The following is a 17,156-nucleotide window of genomic DNA, read 5'->3' on the forward strand; positions in this document are numbered from 1 at the left end:
TCCCATCTCTGGTATGTCATCCCTCCTGCCTTATATCCTGGCTCCTTCAAGATTCCATTCAAACACCACCCACTAGTGAAGACCTTTTCCAATCCTCTAGCTACTAGTGCCTTCCTCTCTGAGATTACCTTTAATCTACTCTCTTTCTCTTTGTGTGTATATCTATGTAAATATACACATATGTATATATGTGTATGTACATGTATTTTTTACCTTCCATCTTAGAATCAATATTGTATATTTGTTCCAAAGCAGAGACAATGGGGGTTAAGTGACTCTCCCAGGATCAACCAGCTAGAAGAGTTTAAGCTTGGGAATTATGGAGAAAAAAAGAAGTTTCAATTAAGATTCCTCTGTAGATAATGGAGCAAAAGTAGGAAGAATCAGTGGGATCAAAAGAAGGTAACCAGGGATACAAACCAAAGAACTAAAGTGGAGTTAGGGTCCCACCCAGATTATAAATAAGTCTAAAGAGCAAGTTTCAAGGTGCCAAAATCAAGAGTTTGGAAATAGATAAGCATCAGTATATTGACCTAGATGAAGGATATTCAAATTCAATATACTCACTGTTTTATGGATATAGACAAGCCTGGCCATGTGCAACTGGATACCACCTTCCCTTGTATTTCCTTCAACTCAAGAGTTCCTGCTACCATTAACACCTTTTTCTTCCTACGTAGCTAAGAACGCATGGTGGATAAAGAATTAGAAATAAAATCATTAAGTAGTGAATTCAAATCCTGACCCCAGATGCTTACTAGCAGTGTGACCCTGGAATAGATCATTTTTACCTCTGAATTTTAATGTTCTCATCTATAAAATGAGAAAAATAATAAGACCCCCTAAATTATCCTCATCTGGAAAAATTCCTATTGCAATTACCATCCTCATCATAGAAATCAAGTTCTCTATAATATGGTGGACAGCAGTCATAAAGCAGACAAAACAAGCCTTCCAAGTAATGAACCCTACAATACCAACTCCCTTAATATTATACTCTGATCCAAAGGTCTCCAAAGTGGAAGCATGGGCTTAGGGACCATGGCATTAGCCCAAAGGGTGAATAGTAAAATAATGAATAGAAAGTCCGGTCTCATCCATCTCTCCATGCTAAAGCCAACCATGGGCTTTTTCTCCAATACCACATAAACCTTTCATTCATTATCATCCAAGAATCCCATACTCCACCCTGCAAACTCCCATCCTCTGACCATCTTTGCTGATTGTTATATATGTTTTATACACATGCACATGCACACACACACACACACACACACACACACACACACACACACAACTGATGGCAGTTATAATCTAGCCTACAGCTAGGCACCTACCACATCAGTTGCAAAAGATGCCATTAGGAAAATCTCCACCTCCTCTATCATCTCCACTCCCTGCTTCCAAAATCACTTTCTAATTGTGGTAGATACTTCTGGGGAGAAGGGGGAAATTCTGCATTCTATGTCAGTTACTTATGAGTAAGAATCAAATCCCCTTTCTTTCTTTTCATTTTGGTGGGATAGAATGAGTTACCCAGAGTGAATAGGAGTGGATGTGTTGAGATCTACATTCCATATCTCATTACATTATCTTTACCTCAAACTTTATTTACCCTTCTTCCAAACTTGCCTACCCAGATTCCCAAACGTGGCATTATCTTAGACTTCTCGCTTTTGCTCATCGCACAATACCGAGCAGTTGCCAATCTTTTCGTTTCCATCTCCATATGTCTTGGATCCATCCCCTTCTCTCAATTTCCTCAGCCATCACTCTAATTCAAATGTACTGTTGCAATGGCCCACTAATTGGTCTCTCTGTCTCAAGTCTTTCCCTGTTCCAGATGGCCCTCCACCCAGCTGCCAAAATGGTTTTCCTTAAGTACAGGTCTGACCATGTTATCTCAATATTCAGTAAACTCCAGTAGCACCCTATCAACCACTGTTTTGACATTTGAAGTCCTTTACAAACTGGCTCTAGTCAGCTTTATTATTTATTATTCCCTTTTTCTCTCTACACTTCACTCTATGATTCAGCCAAATTAGCTTTCCTGCTATTATTCAGACTCATACCAAGAAAAACCACACAACTAAAATATCCAAACATGACTAGGAAATGAAGATATAATGCCATTTATTAAACAGAGTGATATAAAAAAAGAATTTTTAATGAAAACTATATGTGACTATAGAAAATCACTTAACCCCTTTTGGCTTCATTTTCCTCATCTGTAAAATGAGGAGTTTGGAATAATTGACCTCTGAGGTCTTTTCCTATTCTAGATCTATGATCCCTTGGTCCTATATTTAAAAAGATACAGCTCACTCTTGCTTGTAGTTTTTATATTGCACATAAGAATATCAACATATAAAGGACTACTAAAAAGCTGATAGGTTCATTTTCTAGTTTGACCAATTATTTGATTTTGTATTTTGTATCTTTTAATTTAAAAGTATTCTTTTGAACAATAAGTTTGCCTGTTTGTCCCGCCATATCAAACAAATTAACAAAAAATTACTTGCAAACAGTTTTCATGTATGACTGCCCTTGTTGATCAGTTGTTTTTCAGTCATGTCATGCTCTTCATCACCTCCTTTGGAATTTTCTTAACAAAGCTCCTAAAAAAGGTTTGCCATTTCCTTCTCTAGTTCATTTTACAAAGGAGGAAACTGAAGCAAAGTGAGTTGGCCAGGGTCATATAGCTAGTAAAGGTCTGAAGCCAGATATGAACTTGGGAAAATGAGTCTTCCTAACTCCAGGGCCAGTGCTCTATCCACTGAGCCACTATGACCACCCTATCTTCAAGGTAAACATATTCAATCACATTGCTTTCAATAAAATATTATGGACATTTCATAATGATCATTTATAATATTTTAGTAAGAAGAAAACAATTATACCATTAACAAATAAAATGTTAACCTTTTTATTTCATCTTTATTGCAACCTCTTTAATTTTTGTTTTAAAATATATATATATATATATATATATATAAAACACAGTATATTGCAAAATTTCTCAGCAAATACAAGTGTACACATTGGAGGTACTTCCTTTTTTTTTTTAACTGATGGGCTATACGATCAAAGGTTATAGACTACTGCTCTAATAAAGTGAGCTAACTAGACCCCAAGGGTAACAGGACAGTCCAATTAAATAACCAGTAAAAAAAAGTAGGTAGGCTAGGTAGCACTTAAACAGTGCTTGAAAGATTACAAAGTACTTTATGTATCTTAATTATTTTCCACCTCACAAAAACCCAACAAGGAAGGTATTATTATTAATATCCCCATTTTACAAATAAGGAAACTAAGGCTGAGAAAGATTCAGTGATTTTCCCAAGATCATATAGCTATATCTCATCAGGATTTGAACTCAAGACTTTCTGACTCCTAGAGCTATACTCTGAGCTATTTCCCCATTCTCTAAATATGCTGAGTGACACACTCAAATTGCTCCCTTGATGTTTCTCCTATGTATTCTAGGAAGTGATAAGGTACATTTAAAAAATATATTTCTGAGTAGTATGCTGTGGTATTTCTAGGAAAGGTTATTTTTTTCCCAGATTATGTTTTGAAGTAATAGAAGATGGCTAAGTAAAAGTCTGCTTATCCTTTCTATGTTTACTCAAGCATGACACAATACCTTTTCTGGCAATGAGGCTGAAATCCTGGTAAAGCTGGAAATGTAACTCTATTTATTGGCAGATACCACTGATAGGCACCTTGATATACCTTCAATGGGCAAACTGAAAATAACTCATACTTAAAATGTCTGCTCCGGGTTTGCTTTTTAAAGAGTGGATGTCAGGTAGTAGCTAATTCCCTGAGACTCATTTGGATAGTGTTCACTTTGGTTGCCTCTTGGGGATCCCAAAAAGAAGCATGCAGTGTTTCTGATAGGTTGCGGGACCCTAACAGATGTTATTATAAGATTCCAAATCACCCCTACTTCACTATCATAAGACTAAGAAATTCATTTAACATGTGAGATCATAAAAACCTCTCACCAACATCATCACTCATTGTTTAAATATTTCAATTTCAAAGAGTAAAATTTTAAAAATGGAGGTCTCACCATGGCAATGTCAAATGGTTTAGTGAACAGGTTTTATCAATGTAAATGACACTAAAAAGCCACAATACATGGCTAAATACTATTTATATAATCATTTTCTCAAATACTATAACAATCATATCTTTATTGTCATACCATTGACTGAAAAATATAGAGAATACAAGATTTTAGTGTTTATTGTTTGTCAACTATCAAAAAATTGTCTCATCAGTGAGTTACCCCAAGTTTTCTAGCATAGAATTCAGGTTCCTCAACCTCAAATAAAGGACCTCCACAATTTGCTCCCCACCACCTTTTCTAGATTTCTTTCATATTCAGCTATATTAAAGTCAAACTGGACTCCAAGTCATTTCTTGAACTCAGTGTTCCATCTTCTTCCTCCATGAATTCACGCAAGATATTCCCGATGGCTAATACAAAAGTCAAAATTAAACTCAATGATAAAATATTATATTTTAGATTTATTAATGATCATTAGAAATAAGGGAATAAAGAAGATACAAAATAAAGACCACATGCCCATGGCTGATTAGCCATTTCAAAATCCTACTAACCACTGCCACCATGCTTGCTTCCAGCCAAAGAGGGAGGGACCTTCTCCATCCTTCCCTAATATCCCCTGTCTACTGAAAGTATGTAATGACAGGAAGTCAATGGGCTCCTGGGAAATGTAGTTCTTTTTTAGGGGAACAGATTTTCAATTATACACTAGATAGTCTTTGCCCTCAAGGAACTTATTTTCTAATGGGAAAGGCAATATATAAAGGAGGAAGTACTAAGGAAGGAAGTGTGGGAGAGAGAAAAGGGTACTTAGGTGGGGAAAAATTAAGGAATCTGGATAAAAAGACTAAGTGTGAGTATGGTTAAGTATGATTGTAGTCCTTCTTAAAATGTTGGCTCTGAGAAGAAGTCCCCTATTAAAATAGAAGGGCCTCATGGTGGAAAGTTCTACAGGGTGACAAAGGACTTGTGAGCAATATGAATTTCAAATGTTCAAACATAAGAAAGTTATAGTGTCTCACTTTCTCAATAGTATCAAGGACTTTATTGTCCATTTATGGGTAAGTTCTTCATGAAATTGACATTGGTCTTAAGTTTTAAATAGTTGGTTCGTAGATGCCATCTGGAATTTCCATAGGGAGACACTAAGAAGAGTTGGTCAAGAATGCATATTGATTTTTCTTGGAAGTGACAAAGTTGATATGGCAATATAGAGTCAGGAAGACCTGAGTTCAAATCTGGCCTTAACAGCTGTATGACTTAAGCAAGTCACTTAACCTCTGCCTGACTCAGTTTCTTCATCTGCAAAGTGATAATAATTGTACTTACCTCTCAGGGTTGTTGTGAAAATCAAATAAGATAGTATTTGTAAAAGTGCTTTTGCCACACTTAAAGCATTTTATTACTAGTTTACTATACTATTGTTACTTTACTATATTACCTTTAAAGATGGTTATTATCATTATTTTATCTTCAGGATGATTGTAGAGGAAGAATTTCTCAGTTGTAATAGACATGTCACAAAGGCTTCAAGTGTGCCATATTCCATCTCAAACCTGCTATAATAATCAAAGATCTGTGACAATTCTTGCTTTACAAGTAATTGATTGACATAAACTCTCATTCTTAAAACCTTGCCTACCTTTAGCTATATTCTTGATTTTAAGAAACTTGTGGACAAGATCATTTTCTGAGTCAGCACTGTCATATCAACAATCTCAATCTTGAATCTTATGTTAATGTGGTATATGTTAGCATGGATGGAGAAGCTAAGACATTTGACTATTTGTTTCAGTTGATAGAACAAAATAAACTCAAATATTTGGTAGAAATCCTTCAGAATATAAGTATCTTGTTATGTGTGGTCCTAGGCAAAATACTTAAAAGATTTACTTCCTGGTGACTGACTGGAGCCATGAAGTAAAAGAAATAGTTATTTTTTTTTTTTGGCTGGTAAAGAAGAGTCACCTGGCATTTCTCTATTATAAAACAAAGACAATCTCACAAAGAGGGTACCGCCTTGTTGGTTTGAAGATCCTATAAGTTAAAACAAGGAAAATGATAAGGGTGTTTTTGTTCCTTTATGAGTTCATGTTCATGTTTTCTTTTAAATTCTCATAACTGTAAGTTGCAGTCAAATATTTCAGGTTTTTCCCAAAGTAGTTCTTGCAATAATAAAGTATTGTCACATGAAGTCATAATGACCTTGCTTATTACTAATAGCCAGCACAATACCTGATGTTCAATAGATGAGCATGAGTCCTCCCCCTGGGTAGGATGGCAAGGTTGTAGGAATCATTTGAAAGGTCTGCCTTTGGGTAATTTTGCCATAGAATTGAAAAAAAGCAACATTTAAAAAAAATAACAAAAACTCAGAAAAACAGAAAAGCAGACAAATTCAGAAAGATAGATCAAAAGGGGGGGGGGGGGTAATACCCTAGAAGTTGAATTAAGGAGAGGAGGAAAAAACTTATTATTTTTTCATAATTGAGGCTCTCCAAGAAGATCATGTAAGTATGAAGCTGAGGGGTGGAAGTAGTGGAAAATCATTTGAACCTCATCTTTATGTAAGCTGAGGAAAGGAAAGTTGGAGTAGAGGGAAAGAGTATCATGTAGACCTAAAATAATTAGGGAATTAGGCTGAGGAAAGGAGAGAAAGAAAGCTTATTTAAGAGAAAAAATGGAAGTATGGAGTGTTTATGGAATAGTCACAAGCAAAATAACCTTAAACTGTATAATACTGATTTTAAAAGACAGGAAGGAGAGAAAGGACAAGACTGACAACTATTGATCTGAGTCTGAACTAGATAAGGAGTAGGAAGGGAAAGGTTTAGGATCAGTCTGTCCCAACCACAAATAAAGTACAGTGACTTAATTCTTCCCTTCCTTCCTCCCACCTCCCAAGCCTTTTAAAGGAAGAAAGAGACAAAGAAAGGAAATATATAGGATATGATGGAAAAGAAAAACCATGAGCATGAATGGAATGAATTCACCTATAAAACTGCTGGTAGGATGAATGATAAAGCAAAGCATAACAATTCGTTATTTACAAGAAACACCTTTGAAACAAAAAGAAGCAGTTATGAAGTAATAATGGTACTAACTATAATTATAATTACAGTTATCCCTTCCACATCAAGGTTTCAATATGTCAAGGATCAGCATAAGAAACTAAATGGGAATAGTTAGGGAGTTTTACAGAAACTGTAGATGACTCACTAGGGCCAGAAGATGACACAGAAAAAGTTTGCAAACTATGATCAAATACTTAACACAAAATTCAAAATAAAGTATTGTAAATACTCCTTAATGGAAAAGAAAAAAAATTCAGACTTCTCTGTTATAAAGGGAAGGCCAACTAATGTTATTTAAATTTTCCAGATCTCATTAGCCCCAACAATGTGAAAGGGATACCTATATATAATATCATATATATTGTTATTATATAATATATACATGCCATATTAAATAATAATGTAATTATAACTAACAAGCATTTATTAAGCACCTATTATGTGTTGACATTCTTCTAGATGCTGAGAATAAAAATTTTAAAATGAGACAATCCCTCCATTCAAGGAGTTTATATTTTACTTAAGAGTTCAACGTGTTCACAGGTAAGTAAGCACAAGATCTATATAAATTGAATATACAGTGATGGTGGATCCTAACAACTGGGAGGATCAGTAAGGCTCTTAAAGGAAGTGAAATTTTATCTAAACCTTAAAAGAAAGTATGGATTCCTAGAAGCAGAGATGACAAGAGAAAACTCTAACCATGAGACTGTGCAAAGGCAAAAATAAACAATCTAATGCCATATATGGGGAACAGCAAGTATACTAGGGGATTACACAAATAGAATAAATGAAGAAGGCAATATATGATAATCCTAGAAAGGTAGTATAGGTCCAAATCGTTAAGAGTTTAAATGCCCAACAGAGGAATTTATCCTTTATCCCAAAGGCAATAAGATGGTACTCAATTGTCATAAGACTTGTGCTATAGGAATATCAATTGAGCAGCCCTAGAAAGGATGAATTAGAAAGGCAAGAGGCTGGATTCAGAGAAACCAGTTAGGAGGCTACTGCAATAGTCTAATTGAGAGATGATGAGTGCCTAGACTAATGGAAGTCGAAAAATGAGTAAAAATAAAAATATGAATGAAAAAGAAATTGAGAAGAACTAACAACATTTGACAATTGATAGGATATGAGGGGTAAAGAAGAATGGGAATAACTCCTGGACTACAAATTCATATAAATGGAAGAATAATAATGCTATCATGGGGAAATTAAAAGGAGTGAGTTTAGGGGAAAGTATATGAGTTGTATTTTCGAAATATTAATTTTGGTGATACCCATGGAACAGCAAAGTAGAAATGTCTAACAAGCATTTGGACTCAGGAAATAAAATAAAATCTGGATATGCAGATTCCACATTCACATGATGAAGAGAGAGAGAGAGAAAGAGAGAAAATAAAAGAAAAGCCCTTGTTAAGAGGAGAAAGGACATGGATGATGATCTTTCAAAGGAGATTGAAAAGGATCAGTCTGATGGTAGTGTCACAAAAACACAGAGAAGAGAGGGAGTAGTTAACAGTAACAAACATCGAAGACAGGTCAAAAAGAATAAAGAATGAGAAAAAAGACCATTGGAATTTAACAATAAGGTAATTATTTTTCAGACAGCAAAGACAAAATCACAAGACAGCAGGAAGGGCAGCAAACTCTTCTCACTTACCCAAAACACCTATAAACAGATCTAGGGGGGGAAAAAAAGACCAAATCTTGATCAAGAAATACAAGGAAGAAATTATTATTGACAGCTAGGTGGCTTAATAAAAAGAGAGCCAGGCCTGGGACAAATGATCTTGGGTTCAAATTTGGCCTCAGACACTTCCTAGTTAGGAACCTAACCAAAATACGTGTCCTCACTTGCCTAGCCCTTGCCACTTTTCTGCCTTGGAAGTGATACTTAAAATTGATTTTTTTTAAATGAGTGATCCATTTTTCAAATCTATGTCATCATAAGGAAACAAATAGAAAGATCTAAGGTCACTGAGAGTGAGTTCTGACCAGGAAAGGACCTACAAGGAGAAGAAAGAGGCTCTGTGCCTGGGAGAGAAGGGGTCCCAAATCCAGCACAGAGGAGTTTAAACATGTCTAGCAAGTGTCAACTGGCAAGATATACCACTCACTGCCAAGATCTGAGTCACAGATCCTGGGCAGACTGAGGAAGAGAACAATGACATAGTAAGAAGCAGCTGTGGATCCTAGGCTATGAACCAAGAGAGAAGCAAGTTCAGAAGCTGTGTGCTTCTTATTACAGAGCAAAGCAGGGTTTTAGTTCCAACATCCAGCCCAGTCTGAATAGGAAGAATAACCATTGTACAAATCCTAAACCAAAGGAAAATTTATAATTTTTTTTTACCATGAATGAGCATAAGTTTCCAGTTGACTGATAGTGATTGAATCTAGCAGCAATAAACTGAAGTCAGAAAATAAGCTGGAAGAAAAAGCAAAAAAAAATCCTAACATTAAAAGTTTTTATGATGACAAGAATGCTTAAGACAAATCAGAAAGGACTCCAAAACATCTACAAGGAAACCCTCAAGAAAAAATACAGTGTGAGCACAAATTCAACTGGAATTATTAAAAGGTTTTTATTAAGGAGTTTTAAATTCTTTTTTTACAAATTAAATTAGAATGCTAGAAGGAAAACTGAAAATGAAATGTGAACTATGAAAGAATTTGAAAGGAATTTAATAGTTTGAAATAAAAGGTACAAAACCTTACCCAAGAAACAAACTCCTGGAAATTAGACTGGACCAACTAGAAATCAATAACTACATGACACAAGAAGAAATATTAAAACAAAGTTAAAAGACTGAAAAAGAGGAGAAAATATAACATTTCTCAAAGCAGAAGACAACTAAATGGAAAACAGATTGAGAAGAAAAAATTTAGGACTACATGACAAAGGAGCCTAGATATCATATTTCAAGAAATCTTAATAGATACACAGATTTATTAGAATGAGAGGGCAAAGTGGAAATAGGAAAAATCCTCTAGTCATCTCCTGAAAAATTTTTAGGAACAGAAGAGCCAAAATCTAGAGCTTTGGAGTAAAAAAAAAAAAAGTCAGGTTAAAAGGATGTACCTACTGAAGAGATAGTCAAGATTACACACTAATTTAGCAGGCACTGCTACAAAGTAGTGGTGAGCTTGGAAATAATATTCCAGAAAACAAAGAAATAGCCCCGTAGCCCAGAATATCTCATGAAACAAAAATAAATATTATCCTATGGGGGTGGAGAATGAACTTTTTAATGAACTAGAGGACTTCCAAGGATTCTTGATTGAAAGACAAGGGCTACATAGAAACTTTGAAATACAAACACTAGAATCAAGAGAAACACACACACACACACAATGAGTAAATAATAAGAGACTAAACTGTTCATAATCCAATATAAGAAAATGACAAATATGTCCCCTCTGTCATCATCAGTGCTCATTAAGGGTATCTAATTAGGCTTTGGAGTTATTCTAGTAGGTCTTGTTATGTATATATATATATATATATATATATATATATGTGTGTGTGTGTGTGTGTGTGTGTGTGTGTGTGTGTGTGTGTGTGTGTATACATATATTTTTTTAAGATGAAAAGAGAGAAGATTCTAATCTAGCAACAGGAGGATTAGGGAAATTTATCTCTCATGATCAGGAAATGCAAGTCAATACAAATGAAGAGGAAAGAGTGGAAGGAAAGGCTGACATGGAACTTCACTTTCCTCTGAACTAATCAAAGTAGGGAGAATACACACAAACAAGCATACACACAGCATAGAGGGGTGGGGGAGTTGGGTACAGAGATACATTTTAGTTAGTTGGGGAATTTCGATAGAGAAAAATGAGAAGGGGGAATGAGAGGGAAGATTTAGTCCTAAACAAAGACAAACTTTAAATAAAGATGTAGAAAGTATCCATAGTTCCCTTTAAAGTGGCAAAGAATCAGAATGTCGGGGATACCCATCAATTGAGAAATGACTGAATAAGTTACAGTATATAAATGTAATGAAATACTTGTGTATAATAAGAAATCATGGAATTGGTTTCAGAGAAACCTGGGGAGACCTGCATAAACTGATGCAGAGTAAAATGAGCAGGACCATGAAATAATATATATAATGAAAACAATATTGTAAAGACCAAGAAGAAAGAAGATATTGAAAGACTTGGGAACTGTGATCAATGTAGTTACCAATCACAGTTTCAGAGAACTAAGGACTAAATATGTCACCCATCTCTTTAGAGAGAGAGGGGAAAGATTCTGAGTATAAAATGAGATATATTTGTTTGGACATGTTTTATTTGATTATACATCTTTGTAAATGGGTATTTGCTTCTTTTTTCTTTTTTTTTCAGCTGAGGGGAGGAGAGGAAGATAAAGTAGATTTTGGCTGATTTTAAAAAACTAATTTTAAAAAATAAATCATTGATAACCTTGAAGAAAATGGTTTCATTCTACTGGTAGATATAAAAGCCAGAGTAGAAGTGAATGAGAGAGGTAACAAATGCTTTTTTCAGGAGTTTGGATGTGAAAAATGAGGAGGGATATAGAATGTTAGTATTGAGGGGATATAGTAGGGTCAAGTGAAAGTTTTTTAGTTTGTGTTTTTATGAATGGGAAGCTAGAAGTAAACAGTAAGGGAAAAAATAATGAATATGTACAGCGTGAAGATTGATGGGGAAAAAGAAAACATGTTTGAAAGAGTTAGCAGCTCGCAGAGATGGGAGGGTCCTTAGAGGACCAAATGAGAAAAAAATGGGGAATGATGATGTTTCCTTTAGGTGGAAAAACAAACTGTTCCACACAAAAACTTTTCCATGAATGTCTTTAGCATATGATAATCCAATTAGATGCCTAGATTAGACATCTCTAATTGTCTCTTTCACATAGAACACACCAAAAGTCTTCAAGAATCTCTTTCACCCATTGGACAATTCCTCCAATTGTCCCTTTCACTAAGGGCACAACAAATATATCCAGGATTCCCTTTCACATACAAGATAATCACCTTGGAGGAAAAAGTATAAATTTCTTCAGGGTCTCTACACTACAGGGCACCAGAAATTTCCCAAAGGATCCCTGCCCATGCATTATTAGGATCCAAAAACAATTCCTAAGTCATCCCTTGCTAAAGCAAACAGGTCAACTTAAAAGGGTTCTCAGAAGGAAACAGAGCACTTAAAGTTGATTACTAGAGTTTATAAGCCAACAAACTAACTTCATCTTATGGGACCTGTAGTACATAAAGATCTCAGACAAGCTCTCTGGACTCATGTCATAAATAAACAGTCTACATCTATTTAAAATGAGAGGGGGAAGGACATTTATGAGCTATGGGTGGACTCTAAGTATACTGTTCTAAGTGAATTGCAAGTATGAAAAATCTATACTTCTCATACCAATCTTCATGCTTGTAAAGGATTCAGATCTTAAACATTCAAATGGGCAAAAGTTATCTGAAAAATCTGGGCTGACTTATAAAGGAAGCATACTAAAAAAAGGACTGTACAATTATAGTCCAAAGCAAAATAAAATATATATATATATATATATGTATATATATATCCATTTTTCTCTCGGGGATTCCTGAAGACATGAGGATATACAAAAACAAGCATTCTGGATGGGAACTATTTCTGACGATTTTCTGCAGATGCATAAAGCACCACATAATTATCCTAGATGAAGGCCTCCAGTGTAGTAGCCCTTCTTGCACCACTCCTCCAACCTGTCCTCCCAATGGTAGACCAAGAGAGAGTGGCCAAACCTTCTAGCCTATGATCTTTGCCCTTGAAGTTCTGAAGCTGTCTCTTTTCCCTGTGTCTAGTTTGCTATGGGTCTGTTTCTCAGCTCCCAGTGCAGACTTTGCCATCAGAAACTGCTGCTCTGGGAGCTCTGCTATGGATACCAGTGGGATAACCAAATGTTGCAACTTTTTGAAATTCATAAGCTTGTCACTTGGGGGCTGGGATAGAGGAGAGAAAGCTGGGAGACAGACAGACAGACACACAGAGAGACCAGTGTCTGATATTTCCAAACTCATTTACTCCACTAAAAATAGGTCTACAAATGTGTGTGTCTGATTCTTTCAATCAATTGCAAAATATTTCCTGTGTGGCACTGACTGGCATTCAAATTGATCAAAGACTTATTCACACCTACTTTATTTCTGATTGATTGATTCAATCTAAATGACTGGGTCTTCTGTGATTGCATTGATTGTGGTGGGTGAAACACTCCGCCCCCCTTAGGCAAGAAAAGGAAATGGAATTGTATTCTTTCATTTGATGTTTCTTTTTCCTATGCCCACTCAAGTATTCTGAAGACCACAGGAAGAAACTCTGCTCTGACAGCTTTCCTTGGCCCCACATTGATCCAAAAAACCAACAGAGATTCAGTGATGATATCTGATTAGATGGTTTTCTCCCTTTACCTTTTGCTTTTAATTAGCAGAATGTGTCATTAGCAAGACACCTAGACCTATTCTCTCCTTGCCCTCCAAGGTATGAATTTTATTTCATCCTTGTCATTTCTATACTAAAGTCACATCTCCTGGTCAAAAAAAAAATTACTCACTCAGATGACAGGCCTCACTGGGTTTGATCTATGCCACAAAGAAAAAACTCTGAAAGTTCCACTCTCTAAATAGGAGTTCCAATAGAATACCTTGCCCTCATACCACCATTAAGAACAGAAGTTTTTATGTTCAGAAATGTTCCAGTCAGTCCACTGGACACACCTCATTGGTTAGATTCCTGACCTGAAAATAATCCATTTTCACTCAGTCATTTGCCCATCCCCATACTTCCTCAGGCACCACAAAAGCCCATCACCCCAGTGAGCACTTAATCAATTGTTGCTGACTGACTGATGATGACCAAGAAAGGAGTCTCCTAGGATGGAAGGGGGTGAGCTATAAGTAATGAGCCATGAGAAAAAACCCCAGCACAAAGAAGGAGAGGGTCAGCAATAATAAAGCAGGCCCACCAATGTGTTACCACAGCATGAGGAAGGCATTCAGGAAACACTAAAAAGAGCTACACTTCATAGCAGGGAACTTTATTACATGGTTTAAATTATATTACAATCCTCTGTTTGTATATACTTCTCTCTCTCTCTCTCTCTCTCTCTCTCTCTCTCTCTCTCTCTCTCTCTCTTTCTCTCTCTCTCTCTCTCTCTCCTTCCCCCCCCCACCTCTGTTTCTCTCTCTGTCTCCCTCTGACTCTTTTTTCTAGGTCTCTGTGTCTCTGTATGTATGTGTCTCTCTCTTTCATTCTTTCATTATAGCCACCTTTAAAAAACAAAAAGAAATATCTAATTATCTTTCAGTCACCAAAATAAGACCTCCATCCAACACCAAGCAGAGAAAGAGAAAATAGCTTAGCCTCCTAGATGCAAAATTCAAACTAAAGCAAAGCCAAGGGGATAAGGTTAATAAATACTGATAGAAGCTGACACTGGAAGCAGATAGACTTAAAAGGATTTTGTATGCATTGATAATAATAAGTATAAGGCCTGAACGTTGTGATTTAAATGGTGTAAGGAGATCATCTAGCAATACCAGTTAACATTTTCTCATCAGCTTATGGTCCTAAAGAGTTGCCCAGAGCAGGGGTGGAAAACTTAAGGCCATGGGAGGTTCTGTAAAATGCCTAAGAATAGTTGAACCAGATAAAAATATAATTGAAAAATATTTAACAAAAATTAAAATATAATACAATGTTGTTCAATCATATCCTACACTTCATGACCCCATTTGGCATTTTCCTGGACATGATACTAGAGTATTTACCATTTCCTTCTCTATCTCATTTTACAGATGAGGAAACTGAGGCCAATAGGGTTAAGTGACTTGCTCAGGGTCATACAGATAGTTTTTGAGGCCAGATTTTAATTCAGGAAGATGAGTCTTTCTGACTCTAAACCCAGCACTGTGCTGCCTACCTGCCCCATAATACAACACAGATAACATTAATTTGTGATTTTCTAAGTCAATATGTAGCCCACAAGGTTCTATTTCTATTTGAGTATGGCCTAAAGAACTAAAAGGTTAAGTGTTTTGTCCAGGGTCACACAGCCAAAATGTATCAGATTTCTGGCTCTAAAATAAACTCTCCATCTACTGTACCATCAAACAATTCTCAAAGTAAGGTCCACAGAACCCTGGCAGGTTCCTCAAGACCCCTTCAAACTTATTCTCATAATACTACTGACATTATTTTCTCATTCAAATACTCCTCACTGCACGATGCCAGATTTTATTCATAAATTTCAATCAAAACAATATATTATAATGGATAGAATACAGAAGCATTATAGGATAATCCAGCTGTCTTCTATTAAGCCAGACATTAAGAAGATCAGCAAAAATGTGTAAAACAATGGCAATTTTAATAACTTATTTTTGTTTTGGAAAATATAGTTCTTTTATAAAAAATGATATTTTTATTAAGATGCAATGGATTTATTATTACTCTTTTAATTAAGTAACAAATGTTTCAGAATTTATTAGTTTTAATTCCTAATACAGTAAATATTAATTTAAAAAATAAAAGTTCCCTGGGTTGTTCTTGATAATTTTTAAGGGTATAAAGGAGTCCTGAGATCAAAAAGTTTGAGTACCTCTATATTGTATCATATGCTGCCTCTCTAATAATAAGAACAAATATTTATATAATTTAAGGAAGCTAATATTCATAGAATACTTCAATGTCCATAAAGCACTTTACTTACATTATCTCATTTGAACCTCATAACTGGGAAGTTGTGCTCATCTTAGCAGGACCTAACAGATAGAGAACAGAATAAAGGGGCTTTCCCACAATAACACAGCTAACAAGTGTCAATGGTGGAGCATCAATGCAGATATTCCTAATGCCAAAATGGCACTCTATCCTTTATGCCATCTCATTCAGCCACTGAAAATACCATGGCAAGGTCTCCATCTCAGAAGGTCCTTAGAGGACCCTAGAATCAGGGTCCAAAGAATATGGGCCAAAGATTGCTAAACCACTCTAGAAATTATATATTTTATTCCATCACCACTTCTTTTCCTTTTAGTAATATTTTGCTTCTTACCCCCCCCAACTATATATAGAAGCAATTTTAATATGTTTTCTCACCTTGTGAGTTCCAAATCCTTTCCCTCCTTCTCCTACCCCTTCCCTGAGATAGTAAGCAATTTGATTTAGGTCATACAGGTACTATCAGGTAATGAATATTTCTGTATTTGTCACTTTGTACAAGGAGACAAAAAAACTCTTGAAGAAAATAAAGTAAAAATCTATATGCTTCAATCTGCATTCAGAGTCCATCGGTTCTTTCTCTGGCTGTAAATAGCATTTTTCATCATGAGTTCTTTGGATGGTTGTTTTACGGAGAATAGCTATAGCATTCACAATTGACCATCATACATCATTGCTGTTACTACATACTATGTTCTCCTGGTTCAGCTCACTTCACTTTGTATCAGTTGATAAGTGTTACATTTTCTGAAACTATCCTTGGTTCATCCTTTCTCTTAGCATATTATTCCAGACATTCATATTCATCATCACTTTCTAATTCTTTGTCACAACAAAAAGAGCTGCCATAAATATTTTTGTACAAATAAGTCTTTTTCCTTTTTTTAAAAAAATCTCTTTGTCTGCCACCACTTCTAATGATACTTTGCTAATGGAGTGACTGATTAAAGCTCCCACAGGGAGTCATTGGAGTATTTTATCTACTTGGTGGATAGGTTCTATTAATCAATAAAATAATATGTTTAGCAATGTAGGATAATGGAAATGATACTGAATTTGGAGTGAGTGGATGGCCTTTCCAATTCTGGTTCTGCTACTTAATACCTATATAACCTTGAGCAAGTCATTTTATCTCACTAAGACTCTGTTTACTTATCTGTAAAATGAGGGAATTAATTATTAAATGACTTGTAAGGTCTCTTCCAGTTCTGCCTAGCCCTTTGATAGACTCTGTCTAAAAGTGACTTAAGAAACACAGT

Source organism: Monodelphis domestica, chromosome 2, assembly GCF_027887165.1.
Source record: "Monodelphis domestica isolate mMonDom1 chromosome 2, mMonDom1.pri, whole genome shotgun sequence".
In the NCBI taxonomy this organism is placed as follows: Eukaryota; Metazoa; Chordata; class Mammalia; order Didelphimorphia; family Didelphidae; genus Monodelphis; species Monodelphis domestica.